Raw genomic sequence first — 15,386 nt, forward strand, 5'->3', positions numbered from 1 at the left:
ATTTCAGGATTACATGTATTCATTGATTGTTAGTACTCGGAGTCGGTACTTTGTGAAAAAGGTATCTTAATTAATCTTAATTTTTATTAGGATCTCGCGGAAACGAGAGGGTAACACAAAATATATTGTCCAAGTTCTTGTTGCAAGCATGCACAAGACATATGGAATATGTGCCTACATTTGATTGGTAAACTGAAACTAGCTTACTATCACCCTATGTTACCACTATTACATACACATACCCCTTTCCATAATGTAGTATGTCTAGATTTTTTAAGAAGTCTAACTTTACAAACTTTGATCAAGTTTTTAGAGTAAACTATTTATATCTACCTTTCGCAAAAAAAACTATCTATATCTACAATACCAATTATATGAAATATGAAACTACATATTATCATGAATTTAATGATATATATTTGACATTCTGGATGCAATTTTTTCCCATATACTTGGTCAAAGTTTGTGAGATTTGACTTTTAAAAAAATCTATATGCACTACATTTTGAAATGAAGGGAGTATTTGATTCTATGATTTCTATCAGTACAACATGCATTATCTATTTTCATGCCCTGTGCTTTTTATCACTATTGCTCTTTTTAAGTCGCTTTTGTTCTTGGCAATTGATTTTGTCACTATTTCACAATCGAACTACAATCACACTTTTGCTACTAATAAATTTTGTCGAGTAAGTAGTTGTTTTTGGTTGTGGTTGAATTGACAACTTAACTGCTAAGAATTATAAATATTACTCCCTCCGTTCCCAAATACTTATCTTTCTAGGCATTTCAAATGGACACAACATACGGATGCATGTAGACATATTTTAGAGTGTAGATTCACTCATTTTGCTCCGTATGTAGTCACTTGTTGAAATATCTAGAAAGACAAATATTTAGGAACGGAGGGAGTATTAGGCTTCCTTTATGTCGAGTCAATATATTTAGGTTATAATATTCATGTCGAAATACTGTTGTGTTCTCCTACATTTCTGGGTTATCGGAGGTGCTTGCTTCTGTGCAGAGCGACCACACGCTCTGCTGCGAGTGCTGCTAGGTCCACATCAAGAGATAAGAGAAGGATGTTCCTACAAGCCTCCTCAGAGATCAGCGATTCTGGGCCGTTGGATCAGTTCTCTTGATGAGTTTTGGGCCGTTGGATCGAGAGGTGGGAGGATCTGGGCCGTCGGATCTGGAAGAAACACTGCTGAAATGAATAGTAATGGCAACAGAATGTAAATACCATGCCCCCACCAGGGCATTTCGGTCATTTCGCGTGGTGGGGGTATAAAAGGGTCGGCCGCTCCTGTAACGAAGACCTAGCCTCCTCCTCCCTCGCTCGCTCCTGCAGCCGCCTCCCTCCTTCCTCGCTCACTCCTCATCCGGCAACGGCGGCGGTGGCTCCCGCGCCCGTCGTCTCCTCCCCCCGCACTCGCCGCCGCCTCCTCTCCTCCCCCGTGCCCCGCTCATCCCGCCTCGTCGCCTCCTCCTCTCCTCCCCTGCGTCCCGCTCCTCCCGCCTCGCCGCCGCCTCCTCTCCCCTTCCTGCCTCGCCGCCATGCCTCCCTGCCCTGCCGCCGCGCCTCTCTCCAATCCCCGCCCCGAGCTCCACCGCATCCATACCTGCTCGTTGGCAGCAGGTGGGGCTCCACCTCGTCTAGCCCAACACGGGGAGGGCCAGGACGGGAGCGAGGCGACGGCGAGGTCTCTCTCTCTCACCCGTTCTTCTCCTTGCGCATCCTCTCCTTGTCGTCGGACAGCGCAACCGTTGGCTCTCTCCTTGGGATCGGGCAGGGGCATCCCGGGGAGGGATTGGGCTGACAATGGATTTGGTGTGGCGTGAGGTTGGTTGAGGTTCTCGTTTGGTGCATGCTTTTTTTCTCGGTTTTGATTCTTCGGCTATTCATCTTAGGTGCTCATGTGGTACATGATGCAGGTCTACGGCTGCTGTTGTTTCTTGCTCCCGATGAAGATTCCGACGATTTGTGCTCCGGCTCTACTTCGAGCGAGCGCGCTGATTCCTGCTAGGTGAGCTTCTCGTCCTCCTATGTTCCTGATCCTCCCCCAGTCAGCGCACCCACGCCAGTTGCTGCGACCCGTGCACCCATGATTGTTGTGCAGTAGATTAGAATCAAGATTTTGGTTGAGAGAGAGAGAGAGATAGAGAGAGGATCATGATCTTCCTTGGCTCATGTAATCAGATTTAAGGACACTCTATTTATAGTAGATAGGCAGATGGTCCATTGCTGGCTTGCTAAACCTGTGTGGCAAATGTCTGTGTGTATTTATGCAAGGTATAGCTTTCTGTATAAGCAATACACCTTTATCTATACATATAGCAACCTCTTTGAATTTTTCTTCTTCTAGGAGATGATGCTGGAAACGATCACATTTATGAAGTTATGCTCTGCTTTGGCTCATGTTTATATCTTAATCCAAGTAACTGGTTCTCTCTTTTTTTGAACGAGGTCCGTCCTGGTGGAGCTCTAGACAACATTACGATAACCACGTCGATGTTCCAAGCCTCACATGAGTTATAGTAGTAACTATAAATGTTTAGATATGTTGGAGTGCTCGCCTGGATAATGATGAGAGGTGAAGAGACGCACGAAAGGTAAATATTTGCACATGTATACGGGTACTTAATTTAACATGATCTGCATAATCTGAATCTGTAGTTTTGCACTATTCTTTGATGGACTATCCATTTATGTTCACTATTAGTCTGTTGTGGTGAAGTAATCAATTTAAGAATCAAAACTGCACATACCTGGCATCAAGTGTTGTCATCCACATGGGCGGTTAATCCTGGTCTCTTTACTGCTTTGTAGATGTTGAGATGTGACCTCGAATGCTTCGGTTTGGGTGGTTATGTGGGCGGAAACAATGACCACTGATCATAATTGTAGATGTTTTGGATCTCAGCCATCCTTTTATTGCTATGAGGGATTATATTTTTTGCTTCTATATATGAGCTAATTCTCTATTGTGAGGAATGAGTGTGTGACCCATGTTACCTGCTACTGTAGCTTGGCATTCCTTCTACATGATGAAGACGAGAGCATGCTTGTTTTTCAAGTAACTCTCGCTTGCTTTCAATTGATTTTCAGCTGCATTGTCACTTTGTCAGGAACCTGTGGTCTGAAAGAGCTAATTTGCAGAAATTTCATCCACCCGTCAAACTGCAAATCAGTGTTTGGTTGTACCAATGCTTCCTGGTATGTGACCTCTGTCTGAGATATAAAACATTTTGTTCGTCCTGTTATTTTCATGCTGATGCTTGGCTTATGAGGTTACAGATCGACTTGAGATATGTTAAGATTTTTTTTCTGTTCATCTTAGTTGAATTTAATATAAGATTTAGCTAATACATAGTGGTCTTTATGTGATACATTAGTTAATAATCGATAACTAATCACTCCACTTTTATTTTAATACAGAAATACATGCAAGCATATCTACTTAGAAGGGGAAAAGCAGGAGTTGAATCATCAATAGGAATCTGCCATGTAATTGATCTTATTGGCTTAGAAAGAAAATTGGCTGTTGGTCACAGTTGTTTACCAAGTATACTATTTTTTTGCCTACAAAAACTTCTATGATAAGCGACATGTGCAGTTGCAGGTGAAACTATTAACTTGATGTTAACACTACTATGCATGCCAAGATCTATGTTTCCGTTCACTTTTGAAAGTAAACCTGTTGTTGCTACAATTTTAGGCTGGAATAGCTGAAACCTGTAGTAGATAAAACAATACTCCCTCCAATTCAAAATGAGTGTCAGGATTTTAGTGCAAATTCGAACTAAAACTACGACACTTATTTTGGATCGGAGGAAGTATTATTTATCCAGTGAAAGATTTTAGATTCTTGCAGGGTTGCTGCCTGCTGAAACATGTATTTCTGAATAGCTTATGAACAATGTATTTGTGAAATAATAAATAATGAAAAGCAAGTGGTTACTTTACCTGAACCCGTAGAGGTACTTGTATTGTAGTATACATGTTACCTGCTCTATTTTCTCTATTTTTGTTGGGTTGGAGTAGAGTGCGTAGGTTACCGATCCTATATACCAGTGTATAGCAGGCAAAAAAACTTTTGTTGAATTACCTTTTAACCTAAATTTGTTTAGGAAACTTATACTAACCTTTATTCTCTGTTAGTTGCATCAGCCTGCATGTATTAGCCTGCATGTATTTTAGCTGTGGCTCCTTTATTCTCAGTTAGTTGCATCAGCCTGCATTTATTATGTCCTTCCATGCCTACTTACATGAGTGTATCACTTGTATTGTTCATGGTGTCTGGCGGCTGATCATTATACAACCGTTGTGGCCTCTCAATAAATGTTAGGATGATAGAGAGATTGATCAGTCTTTCTTGGATAATATATGGTTTGACTTATTTTTTATATATATTTGCTTCAGATATAGGCCTGGTACCATATCTTTTCTCGCTGGACATACCTTCCGACGGCGAGAGTGATGACTTCTATCCCGCTCCTCTCCCAGCAAGGCATCACTACCTCCCTCCTGCAAAGGTACCCGAAGACCTTCTTGGACTCTTATTTAGTGTTTCTCTTTTTTTACACAACTATGTGGTGCTTAGTGCATATGCCATTCCCTCCTGTCAATTCATTATGAAAGAAAGAGAGGGAGAGAGGATCATGTTCTTGATTGGGTCCAATACTCAGGGTTGGTAGTGTTTATAGGAAATGGTTATATTTTACAGAAAAAATGTGTCTTTGTTGACCAGTTTTGCTCGAGATAAAAAATTCTTGCCTACTATTGGTGTCAAGCTCTCGCATCATAAAATTCGTTGTTATGCCGATTCATAAAATTATTTGCTTTGTTCTGGAACTGCAAGTTAATTCATCCATCCATGGATGTTGCATACTGTGAGTGAACCAAACAGCTGCCTTATTCATTCCTAAAAAGTCAGCCACCTTGTTGGTTTTGCAGGAGCGAATCAGCAACGCTACTATAGCAGCCCAGCACAACCGCCAAGCCAGGGCCGGCCTACTTAACCTGACAGCTTTGCTGGGCCGCTTCGTGTCTCAAGCCGCGGCAGAGGGGGAAATCCAGGCAGAGCACGCCATCTCCATCGCCGCGACTCGCCCTCCTGTCCGCGTCTCCCTGCCCCTTCTCCTCTAGCAGGAGGAGCACGAGCCAAGGCGTGCCACCTCCGATTCTGCAATGCTTCTAACGGCCAGCTCCGCAGCATTCCATTCGATCATCCGTCCGATTGAATCCCTTGCTCCAGCCGCTAGGTACCAGCAGCATTCCATTGGTTTATTTTATGTATAATAGCGTGATAAAACAGTGATGTGTATGCAGATCTATAACAGTATATGATACTTTTGATTGTAGTATAGGTAATCAGGCCTTTTTGGTGCATATACCTAGCTCTGATTGGTTATGTGGTTTCTCTAATTATTCAAAATTAACCGAATTAATGTGACCTTGTTTGAAATTTTAATCGAGAGTAAACATTCATAGAGACCTAATTAGGATTGACTAAACTGCTCTTATGTATATATGTTTGTTACTTCCTTTGCATGTTGTTCTTATCTCGCTGAACATGGTGGTGCTATTATGAGGATCTCATGTCTCTCTCACCCTTATGTGTTTATCTCTGTTGGTCCCGTTCCCCTTTTGCTAATCAGTAATCACTCATGCCTGCTAGATCCACTAAGGTTTTTCTTGGTTTTTTAGTTGTGGATTACTGTTAAGAATGATTGCCCTTATTAATAAGGATTTAAATGTGTTGTTCCAGATCCACATGGGTTGGTTTTGAGTTATTTGTTTGGGTTAGAAAATTGTCAAAGTATGCATATATTAACATTTAGAGAAAACTTTGCATGTGTTTATTCTGGGTTGTAGTTCAGAGAGCGCTTCCATGTCGTCGTGAGTGCTGGGTGCTGCTCTGACATGCTTGGGTTGTAGTTCAGAGAGCAATTCTGCCATATTACATTACCATGGATAACATGTATTAATCTGTTAAGCTTTTCTTGCTACATAGGACTGCTTGTAGACTCGGTATGATTTAGTTGATTGTTGGTTCTTGTGCCTAGGACCAGATCGGTCCTTTGCTGTTGTCTATGGCTTTAGTAGCTTAATATCACCTATTCCTTTTATGGTGCATGCCCTATGTGGAAGACTTGTGTAAATGTATACCTTGCAAGGTACTGTTTACTCATGGTTCGGTTTAGGGGACTCGGAGCACCGGATTGACTGATGACAGGATTTTGGTTGCGCAGATGAGCTGGAGATGTCGGATGTGTCCACGGTGTTGAATGTGCCTCAGGATCTGAATGAACTGCAGGCTAGGCATACCACTCTCTTGTCCAGCGCCGTTCTTTGTGTGTGTGCCTCTAATTCTTAGGTACGTCCGTAGCCCCATTGTGCCTTCCACTGGCTATTTCAATTTCAATAATTTTTTTTGTTTTTGATCTTACAAGTTGACACCATCTTACTGGCCCTTGATTTTGAGAGGGCCAAGGAATTTCCTTGTTACATTGTTAGCATGAGAACCGTCTTTAGCAAAACAATTGATACTTACACTTCTCTGTGAAAAGTTTGTTTCAGATCTCGGAAGAACCAAAAGATCCTCTGCACTGCACACTTTCGCCAATGCCTGAAGATGGCAAAAACAGGACTTCAGAAATTATTTTGCTGCAGCAGCTGGTAGGCAATGAGCATTCTACTTTATCTATTTTATACACTTTGATTTGATTAGGTAACTCAGGGCTTCGAAGTTGTCGAGAATAAACAAACCTGACATCATTCATAGTAATTTGGATACTTCAATTCCTACAAATTGTTGCATGATGCATTATTCCAGGTGAACAAACATACAATTGTTACGGTGAATCTACTAATCAGGCTTTTTGTTTGTTGCTGCTAACACTTCCGATGGAAAATTATACTAATAGACTGGAACATGAGTGCATGTTCGTCTTGGATAGAATTAATCTCACTTCCTTGCATCCTCTGAGTTCAAAAACAAAACATGGATGTCTCGATAGTGGTCATAGAAACACTCTTAATTTATGTCCAATCTCAAGAGTCATGCACACTCGAGAAGTTTTTCTTAGCAATAACCAAGGAACATTATCATATATTATTGATCTTTTAGTTCTAGTACTGTTTTGCATAGTAGTATGGCTTCACTGCATTTCTGTATATTGTTTGTATCCACATATATATTACTGATCTTTTGGTTCCAGTACTGTTCAGTTGTGTATTAGTATGGTGTAGATTGCAATTTAGCTTCCTACACTCATTGCTTTGCTTAGTAAAATTTCTAGGACAGCCCAAGTATATTAATGTGCTTATATTTTGTGTACTTTATTTAAACAAATTTTATGGAGGAAGAAATAATCTTTTTCTGATAAATTGTTTTATGTGCAGAACAATCACCGCATGTTGTAGCAAGGCCCACATAAAGATGATGTAGTCATGCATAGGTAAATGATTCTGCCAAAATGATACTCTAGATATGGTCCCACTTATTTTGGTTCACAGAATGCAATAGGTAAGGAATTCATTTATTTTAGTTCCTGAATAGGTTACTATTTGTAGTGTCAGTGCAAGGCAAGAAATTATGTAGTTGTCGCCCAGCCGCAGGCGAGAAGAAGGGTGCATCATCTGGGGTCATGTATCTGGCTACAGTTCTTATTCTGTGAAAAAAGTATAACTTTAAGCTTAGTTGTAGTTTTACCATAGTATCCTAGGAGATGATATGCCTTCAGTGTCCAGTTACTACATGTCTCTCATTTTCTTTTCTTGATACAATGTTAGATCCATGATAGTACTCTTTTTAGGTGGATTTGCTTTGTATTAAACCCTAAGAATAGTTAGTAATAGTTGTGCTTTTGCTCGTGTCCTCTATAACGATGCCTATCTGTGTGGATGATGTCCTTCTTCTGGGGTGCATGGATAACGAGGCTTCCTACTGCCAGCGTGTTTATATGTATATTATGATCATGCTATCTCTGCTTGTGTTAAAGGAGCCCTTAATGATACTTAGCTCTAAATTTTATATACTACTTGCTCTTCAATAACTGTATATACTATGAACGGCCCGGTCTTGTTTTGTTCATAGCTTGCTTCACGATAGAGTTGAATTATTTCTGAAAAAAGGTTATTCCATGTATCACCTTGGGTTTCCCATTCTGCATTATTTATCTCTTGTTTCTGATGAGTATTCTGTCTTCTAATCTTTTCTCCGGAGGCTATCTAATATTTGATGATTCCTATTTCTACAGATGGAGTTCAATCTTGTGTCCCTGCTTCATCAGGGAAATACCATTTGGTGTATCCGTGGGTATGTCTCACGACTATGGCAGCACCGGCGGCACACTGCTCTTCCGGCCGCCCCTGAGCCCACGTGGCTCGCCAGATCATGCGCAGTCCCAGAGCAGCACGCAGCTCGCCGGTCCGATTCGTGCCACCCACGCCAACCTGAGATCCGCCTCTGCAGGTATGAACTCCCCTCCAATGTCCTCTTCTCCTCCATCCATTATTTCTCTATTTTGTTCAACTTGTTAGCCAAAGGGTTCAGATTCTTGCCATGATTGATTGTTAGTCTTTGTACATGAATGGATTAAGATGTGATGTGAGACGAGAGCTAGCAACAAATGTGCTTGTTCTACATATAGGTGCACTTCTTTAGTTGGTGCTTGTTATAATATTGAAACCATGTTACTCTTTACTGCACTATGACGTGATGGCCAGATCGTCGCGAGCCCCTACCCCGACCCCAAGGTTGCTGGCAGTGTCAACCCCGACGGCGAGGTCACCGTCACCCCCAACCTTGACGCCCAGGCCAGCAGAAGGTACATTTGATTGCTGGTACATTTGTTGTCTGAAGGCCCAAAGTTTTTAAATCTAACTGAAACCAAAGCCTTGTGATTTATCCAACTGAAGATCCAAAGCTTGTAGTTAAAATGATAGTTAGGTGGTACAAGGACCGGCATCATGTGTACCTCATTCATGTGGATACTAAAATGTGCTCCCATCCGCTATTTTGCTAGGACTTCTTTGTTCTCTTTCTTAATGGAGTCGTTGATAAGATAATTTTTATAATGTTGTAAGACCGTAGAGAACATATGTTTCATAGTCAGTAGAATTGAGAACATTGTACATTGTACATCTCGTGATGTTAACAAATATGTTCTCAGTTCTCCTTAATTTGGTCTGCCTAAGCCATAGAAAATGTGTCCACTGCCTAATCAGGTGTTTAGTAATTCATTTTTAGAGTGTGGATTTTGTTTCGTCACGTTAGTAAAACCAGTAGCACCATGGATCATTTTGGTACTGCTAAAATTTGGTCTTCCATAAGAGAATGGTTTGTGAACAACATTTTATTTTGATGGATCTATGGAATTGATTTTAACAACATTGTGGACTTGAACTGTTGTATGACAGGGTTAGTATTGGTTGCCTATTCTCACCAGCCAAAAAATTGTACAATGCACTAATAAAGGGAAAACATCCGATCAACAATCAAGAGTGTCTCGTGACAAAGTTTTGGATTTGCATCTGTCACCTACTATGTAGAGTATCTATTTGAAACATTACAAACCCCAACATTGGTCTTTCCATTAACTGTTTCACTAACACCCAGAGTTGGTACTGGTCTTTACATGAAACAATGAAGTGTTGATCGTATTGTATATTGCAGAAGGTAGATTAAATGAGGTGACCTACTTTCTCACTACTTATTTGCCATTGACTTTCTTAACCATCATCCTATGCCTTCATGTTTGTTAGGGTTCATATTTTGTTGCATTAACTAAAGCACCGTGTTTTGTTATTTTACTCCTCTGTTCATTTTTATAAGGTGTGGATGGAAGAGTGACAATAACTACAGGTTGGTCAAAGATTGAAAGAAATTCTCCTTTAAATTAGGTTGGTCAAAGACATGTATGTTTCCTTGGTCTACAGAACGTCAGTTTACTAATCGTGCTAAACGTTTCCAGGAATATGTTGCTTGTTGTTAGTTTACTAATCTTGCCTTCTTAATAGTTCCTTGGTCACTGTAGATGTCTATTGTTGTAAAAATGTTGAGATATCTTCTCGAGGAATATGGTTTTTTTCTTCACTTTCAGGCCAATGCTACTCAACTTTTCTTTGAGCGACCTTTTCTTTGAGCGACGAGGAATTTCAACCGTCCTTGGCGAAGGACTACTATCTGATTGTCACTAGCCTCCTGTCTAAATGCTTCGCTTTCAATATTTTGTATTGTCTTGCTGCCTATGTGCTACTCAAGCCTGATCTATTAAACATTACTTGGCCTATTCCTTTGTGCCGAGCTTGATGTGGCTCAATTGTACTCTATGATATGTATTTTGATTGGAAAATTCACGAGGTTAAAGATTTGCATTGTTTTTGGTTTTGAACCGTGCATTGATTACATACTTCAGGGCGTGCTTCTTACTGATTTAGCATTACCTGCTTGACAAAAGGTTAGGACCGGCACCCTCGCGCCAAGGCGCGTTGCCGATCTAGTCAATATGAGCGGCACAGCCTCCTCTTCACGGAGCTTGATGCCTCGGACGATGAGGCGCTGGAGATGCCAAAGAGGCACACGCGGACTGCTCCGGCTGGTTCCCATCGATCGCCAACAACGATGAGGCCTATAGATCCAGAAGTTAACACTAAAGCAAATTTAATTTTCTTAGAATTGAGTTCTAACAACTTTCTTGAAACCAATGATAAGTCACGTGCAAGTACTCTTTCTATTTTTTTACTTCGCATATAAGTTTGTCTTTAGTCAAACTTCATCAAGTTTGACCAAGATTATAAGAAAAATATATCAACATTTACAATATCAATTCAATATCATTAGATGCATCATAGAAATAACTTTCATATTCTATATCTTCAGTGTTGTAGGTGATGATATTGTTTTATGTAAATTTGGTCAATTTTATGAATTTTGATTCGAGACAAGTTTTATATGCAGAGCGCGAAGAGGGAGTACGAGTGTCTCTCCGTATATATGCAGAGTTTGTGGTGTTTGGCAGTGATGACTTCCCGTCTGCGTGATTCTTTAAGGTTTGCCGGAATCTGGCAGCGGGGCTACCGGAGCGGCTGCGACGGTGTGCCATCGGCCCATCTTGGAGTTTGGAGAGGTGTGACATCTCAGGGACCTAGTTGCAATTTATTTGTTTTTCAAGGGTGTCTTGTATTGTTGGTATGTGGTTAACACTATAGATCCTAGGGTCTTTTTGAAAAAATGTAGCTCAAACCACGAACGAATTTTGTCTCGAAGGGAGGAGGTCGATCGAATTTGAAAAGGACGATAGGAGTATAACGTTGTCGGAAGGCATGCAGAGGTGTGTCTCCGATGGGTCTCGTGAGATTCGGTCAGTGTTGGTCTTCGATGGATCTCCATGGATCCAGTCTTGGTGCATCTACGTTTGTGTGTCTACAAGTTTGATTCTTCTAATCTACGTTTCTCTTCATCGGCAGCGGTTGCTTTTTTTGTGCTCTGGTCCTGTGGGGCTTAGCACGACGACTTTCTGACTGTCTACTACAATGAGTTTTGTCCTGCTCCGGTGAAGGAGTGGCGATGGCGGCGCGTCTTCGGCTCGCTCCAGTGCTTATAGTCGTCGTTAGGTGGTCAATTGACTTGGATGTAATTTTTTTTCTAGTGTTTTTTCACTGTCATGACAATTGATGGATAGATAGATAGGAAGTTTTCTTGATTTTTTTTAAAGGATGGTAGTACCACTCCACTACATTTTTGTACTACTACAACAATAGTACTACTCCACTACTTTTTTTTCCGCAGATGGTAGTACCACTCCACTACAAGTAAAGCAATGGGCCGATCAGATTCGTAGGCTTTTTATCACTAGCACGGGATCAACAGCAGCTCTTTTACGTTTTCAATCACCCCTATTTTATATTTTTATTATATCCCTCTGGCGATCTAGCCTATAGTAGACCAAAAGTTGATCCACCGCCGGCCAGCAGTCTATACAATCTGCACCCGACGAGGCTTGCCGCCACCGCCGCATCGAGGTTTCGTGCGCGGTGCTGCGAGGGGACAAAATTACTGTTCTGACCTAAAAGGCTAACAAAATCTCTATTTGACCTCGTTTTAAAAAAAATCGATTTTGACCTCTTTAGGTGACGCCAACATCCCTGGCGTCTGGGTTGCGAACCAGACGCCAGGAACCCTGGCGTCTGGCCCCTGGCCCGCACTGCTCGCCTGCCCGTTGACCTGCTAACGTGGCAAAGGGGCCAGACGCCAAGGACCCTGGCGTCTGGCCCTGGTAAGTGGATAACGCACGGAAAAGTGTGTGGGACCCACCCCACACACTTTCCCCAATCCACAACCCGAGCTTGAAGAACACTTGGAGCTCCCACACTCTCTCCCACCCCTCAAGCCCCCCCTCAAATCCTCTCCAAAAGGTGCATCCCTTAGGTGGATCTTTCCATCACTTTGTTGCTCTTGGTAATCTCCCCCAAATCATCCAATTATTTTTTGTTAAATCTTGTTATTTTGGTTGCATTTTATACATGTTGGTGGAACCCTAGTTTTTGTTTTCTCCCTTATGTTAGTGTGAATGGCTTGGTTAACTTTGATAATATAGTGATATGCATGGTGTGTAGTAGGAATATATGCTTGTTGAGTAGAAAGATTGGGGGTTAGGGTTAGTTAGTGATTAGGGTTAACTTTGCTTAGTGTGTGTTAATTAGTGATACTTTTTTGACCATGGCAATAGTGTTGATATGATTTGGATATAATGAGATGTATTTGGATAAACACCAATTCTCATTGAAGTCTTAAATGCATTCATGCTATTTTTAGATGGAGAGACTTGTTAATGCGCATTACATGGACAAGGAGGCATTCTTGAGTAACAATGCCGACACGGGTGAGGAACCATTGGTTTTTGGTACAAGCCCTAGCTATGAGGATGTTGTTGCAAAAGTGAGACAAGTCTTAAAGTGGATGGACACCAATGTTGATGTTAAGTTAATAGGAAGGTATGATGTTGGAGTTGGAGCCAAATCTCGCTTGAAAAGTATGCCTATCACCTCGGATTTGCATTGGGATGTATACAAGGAAAAAGTTTCCCAATCGGAAGACAAGTCACTTGAATTGTTTGCCACCAAGGTTGAATCTCCTCGGTTCACCTTTGATTTGAACCGGCATGTCTCTTCCCCAATGAATGACATGAGCGAGAGGACAATGGTGCCACTTGTTGAGCATAGGGTTGTGGTTGATGCCCCCAATGCTTATCGCCAACCACGTCCCCGTGTACCATCTATTAAAGCAAATGAGGTTGAGTTGTATGCCCCCAATGCTTGCCAACCACCAACTAGCCAAGCAAATGAATTTGAGGTGATTGCTAGTGACGAAGTAATTCAAGAGGATGAAGATGCTTATGATGACGACGAAGAGCAAGAGGAAGGGTTTCATGGTAATGATGTTGGTGACTTGGATGCGTACATAGCGCAAAAGGACATGGATTGTGACTTGCCTTTTAGTCGTCAATATGCGTATGACTCGGATGACGAGGGTCCAGTTGAACAGTTGGACGAGGATGGATTCACAAAGGAGGAAAACCAAATCCACTTTGAGCTGACGGGCTTAGAAAAAAAAACTCACTTGTTTAAAGATCTCAGCCTTGCTCATAAAGCTATTGTTGACGGTGGAATGAGAATGATGGCGATTGAGCCAACATCATGCCCGGATCCAGGAGAACCAAGGGTGGAGAATGAGGACGAGAATGCTTATTTGAAGAAAGGAGTGAAGTTTCTGAGCTTGCCTATGCTAAAGTTTTGGTTGGCTGACTATGCCATTCAAAACCATAGGCCAATTTATGTTGAGCACTCCGACATGAAGTTGCGTTACACCGTGGTGTGTGAGCAAGAAGGATGCCCATGGAAGGTTCGTGCAAGAAAGCTTAAAGAAACCGAAGAATGGGTGTTAAAAAGTTGTGTTTCCACTCATAGATGCAAACCGCCATCGAAACGACTTAGAAAGACACACCGTCAACTCACATCTGAGTATCTCGGATACAAATGGATGAAAGACATAGGCTTTGATCCCACTGTGAAAGTGAGGTTTCTCATGCGGACGGTGAAAAAACAATTTGGTTATGAAGTCAAGTATGGGAAGGCATGGAAGGCAAAGGCAAATGCTATTAGGATGTTGTATGGTGGTTATGAAGAAGCATACAACCAGCTCCCAAGGTTGTTGGCCGCGATTGCACATAGGAACCCGGGCATGTTTCATGTGGTCGAGGATCACGAGGGAGTGTTCCACCGTGCCTTCTGGAGTTATGGATAATGCGTGGAGGCATTTCAGCATTGTCGTCTGGTCTTGTCTATAGATGGTATGTTCTTGACCGGTAGATACAAGGGCACACTAATGGTAGCAATGGCGCACTCATCAAACAACAACGTGTTGCCGTGTGCATTTGCTTTGGTGCCTTCCGAGAACCAAGACAATTGGGAGTGGTTCATGGGTCATGTTAGGCACAACGTGATTGGGGCTAGGGAGGTATGCATCATATCGGACAGGCATCATGACATACTCAAGGAAATGGACATTGTTATTCCAGGATTTCCAAAGCTTCACCACAGATGGTGCATGAGGCATTTCGTGGCCAACTTTTACCGGGCATGTAAGAGCAAGGAGCTCAGCAAAGACCTTACCCATGTATGTGTGGCCTTCACCATCCAAGGTTTCGATGCTCGGTACAACAAACTCTTTGCAGCGGTGAACGAAGGGGGAAAAGAGTTCTTAACTAGGAATTTAAGCGAGAAGCACAAGTGGGCACGCGCTCATGACGATGGTGGTAGGCGATATGGCGACATGATGAGCAATCTGGTAGAATGTTTCAACAATGTGCTGAAGGGTGCTCGTGCATTGCCGGTGACTGCAATAGTGGAGTACACATTCTTTAAGCTTAATGAGTACTTTCAGAGGCATTCTGAAGAGACTGCAAAATGGATAGGTGAAAAAAAGGATTATCCGAAAAAGGTTGATGAATGGCTGCAGTTATAAGCAAGCAAGTCTTCACGGCAACAAGTTATCATATTCGACAGAACTGAAATGATCTATCAAATTGATGAGCCAGGTGGCACAACACGAGACGGTAGACAATATGGTGGTGCTGCATTTGAGGTGCGTCTGAAGACTCGGTGGTGCCAGTGCGAGAGGCCTAGTAAGTATCATTGGCCATGCTCGCATTTGATAACGGCGGCGAAGGCGAGAAACATACATGTTTGTGATGGAAAAACCGTGCGGATGCAAGAGTTCCATATGGAAGCTACTAGGTTGACATGGGCACCAAAATTTCACCCTTTCTTGGACCAATCACAGTGGCCTGAGTACCATGGCCCTCATATTAGGCCAGAC

General features: G+C 42.1%; 2 long non-coding RNA genes across 2 annotated transcripts; both read left to right on the top strand.

Annotated features, from left to right (window-relative positions):
* Positions 1–1,566: 1,566 nt before the first annotated feature.
* Positions 1,567–4,531, top strand: LOC119328700. Its single transcript, XR_005159095.1, has 4 exons — positions 1,567–1,853; positions 1,936–2,027; positions 3,130–3,217; positions 4,424–4,531. It is a non-coding gene; the product is annotated as an uncharacterized LOC119328700 (long non-coding RNA).
* Positions 4,532–4,964: 433 nt separating this feature from the next.
* On the top strand, positions 4,965–6,642 carry LOC119328820. Its single transcript, XR_005159177.1, has 3 exons — positions 4,965–5,265; positions 6,256–6,380; positions 6,574–6,642. It is a non-coding gene; the product is annotated as an uncharacterized LOC119328820 (long non-coding RNA).
* Positions 6,643–15,386: the final 8,744 nt, after the last annotated feature.

This window comes from Triticum dicoccoides, chromosome 7A (genome assembly GCF_002162155.2).
Source record: "Triticum dicoccoides isolate Atlit2015 ecotype Zavitan chromosome 7A, WEW_v2.0, whole genome shotgun sequence".
In the NCBI taxonomy this organism is placed as follows: domain Eukaryota; kingdom Viridiplantae; phylum Streptophyta; class Magnoliopsida; order Poales; family Poaceae; genus Triticum; species Triticum dicoccoides.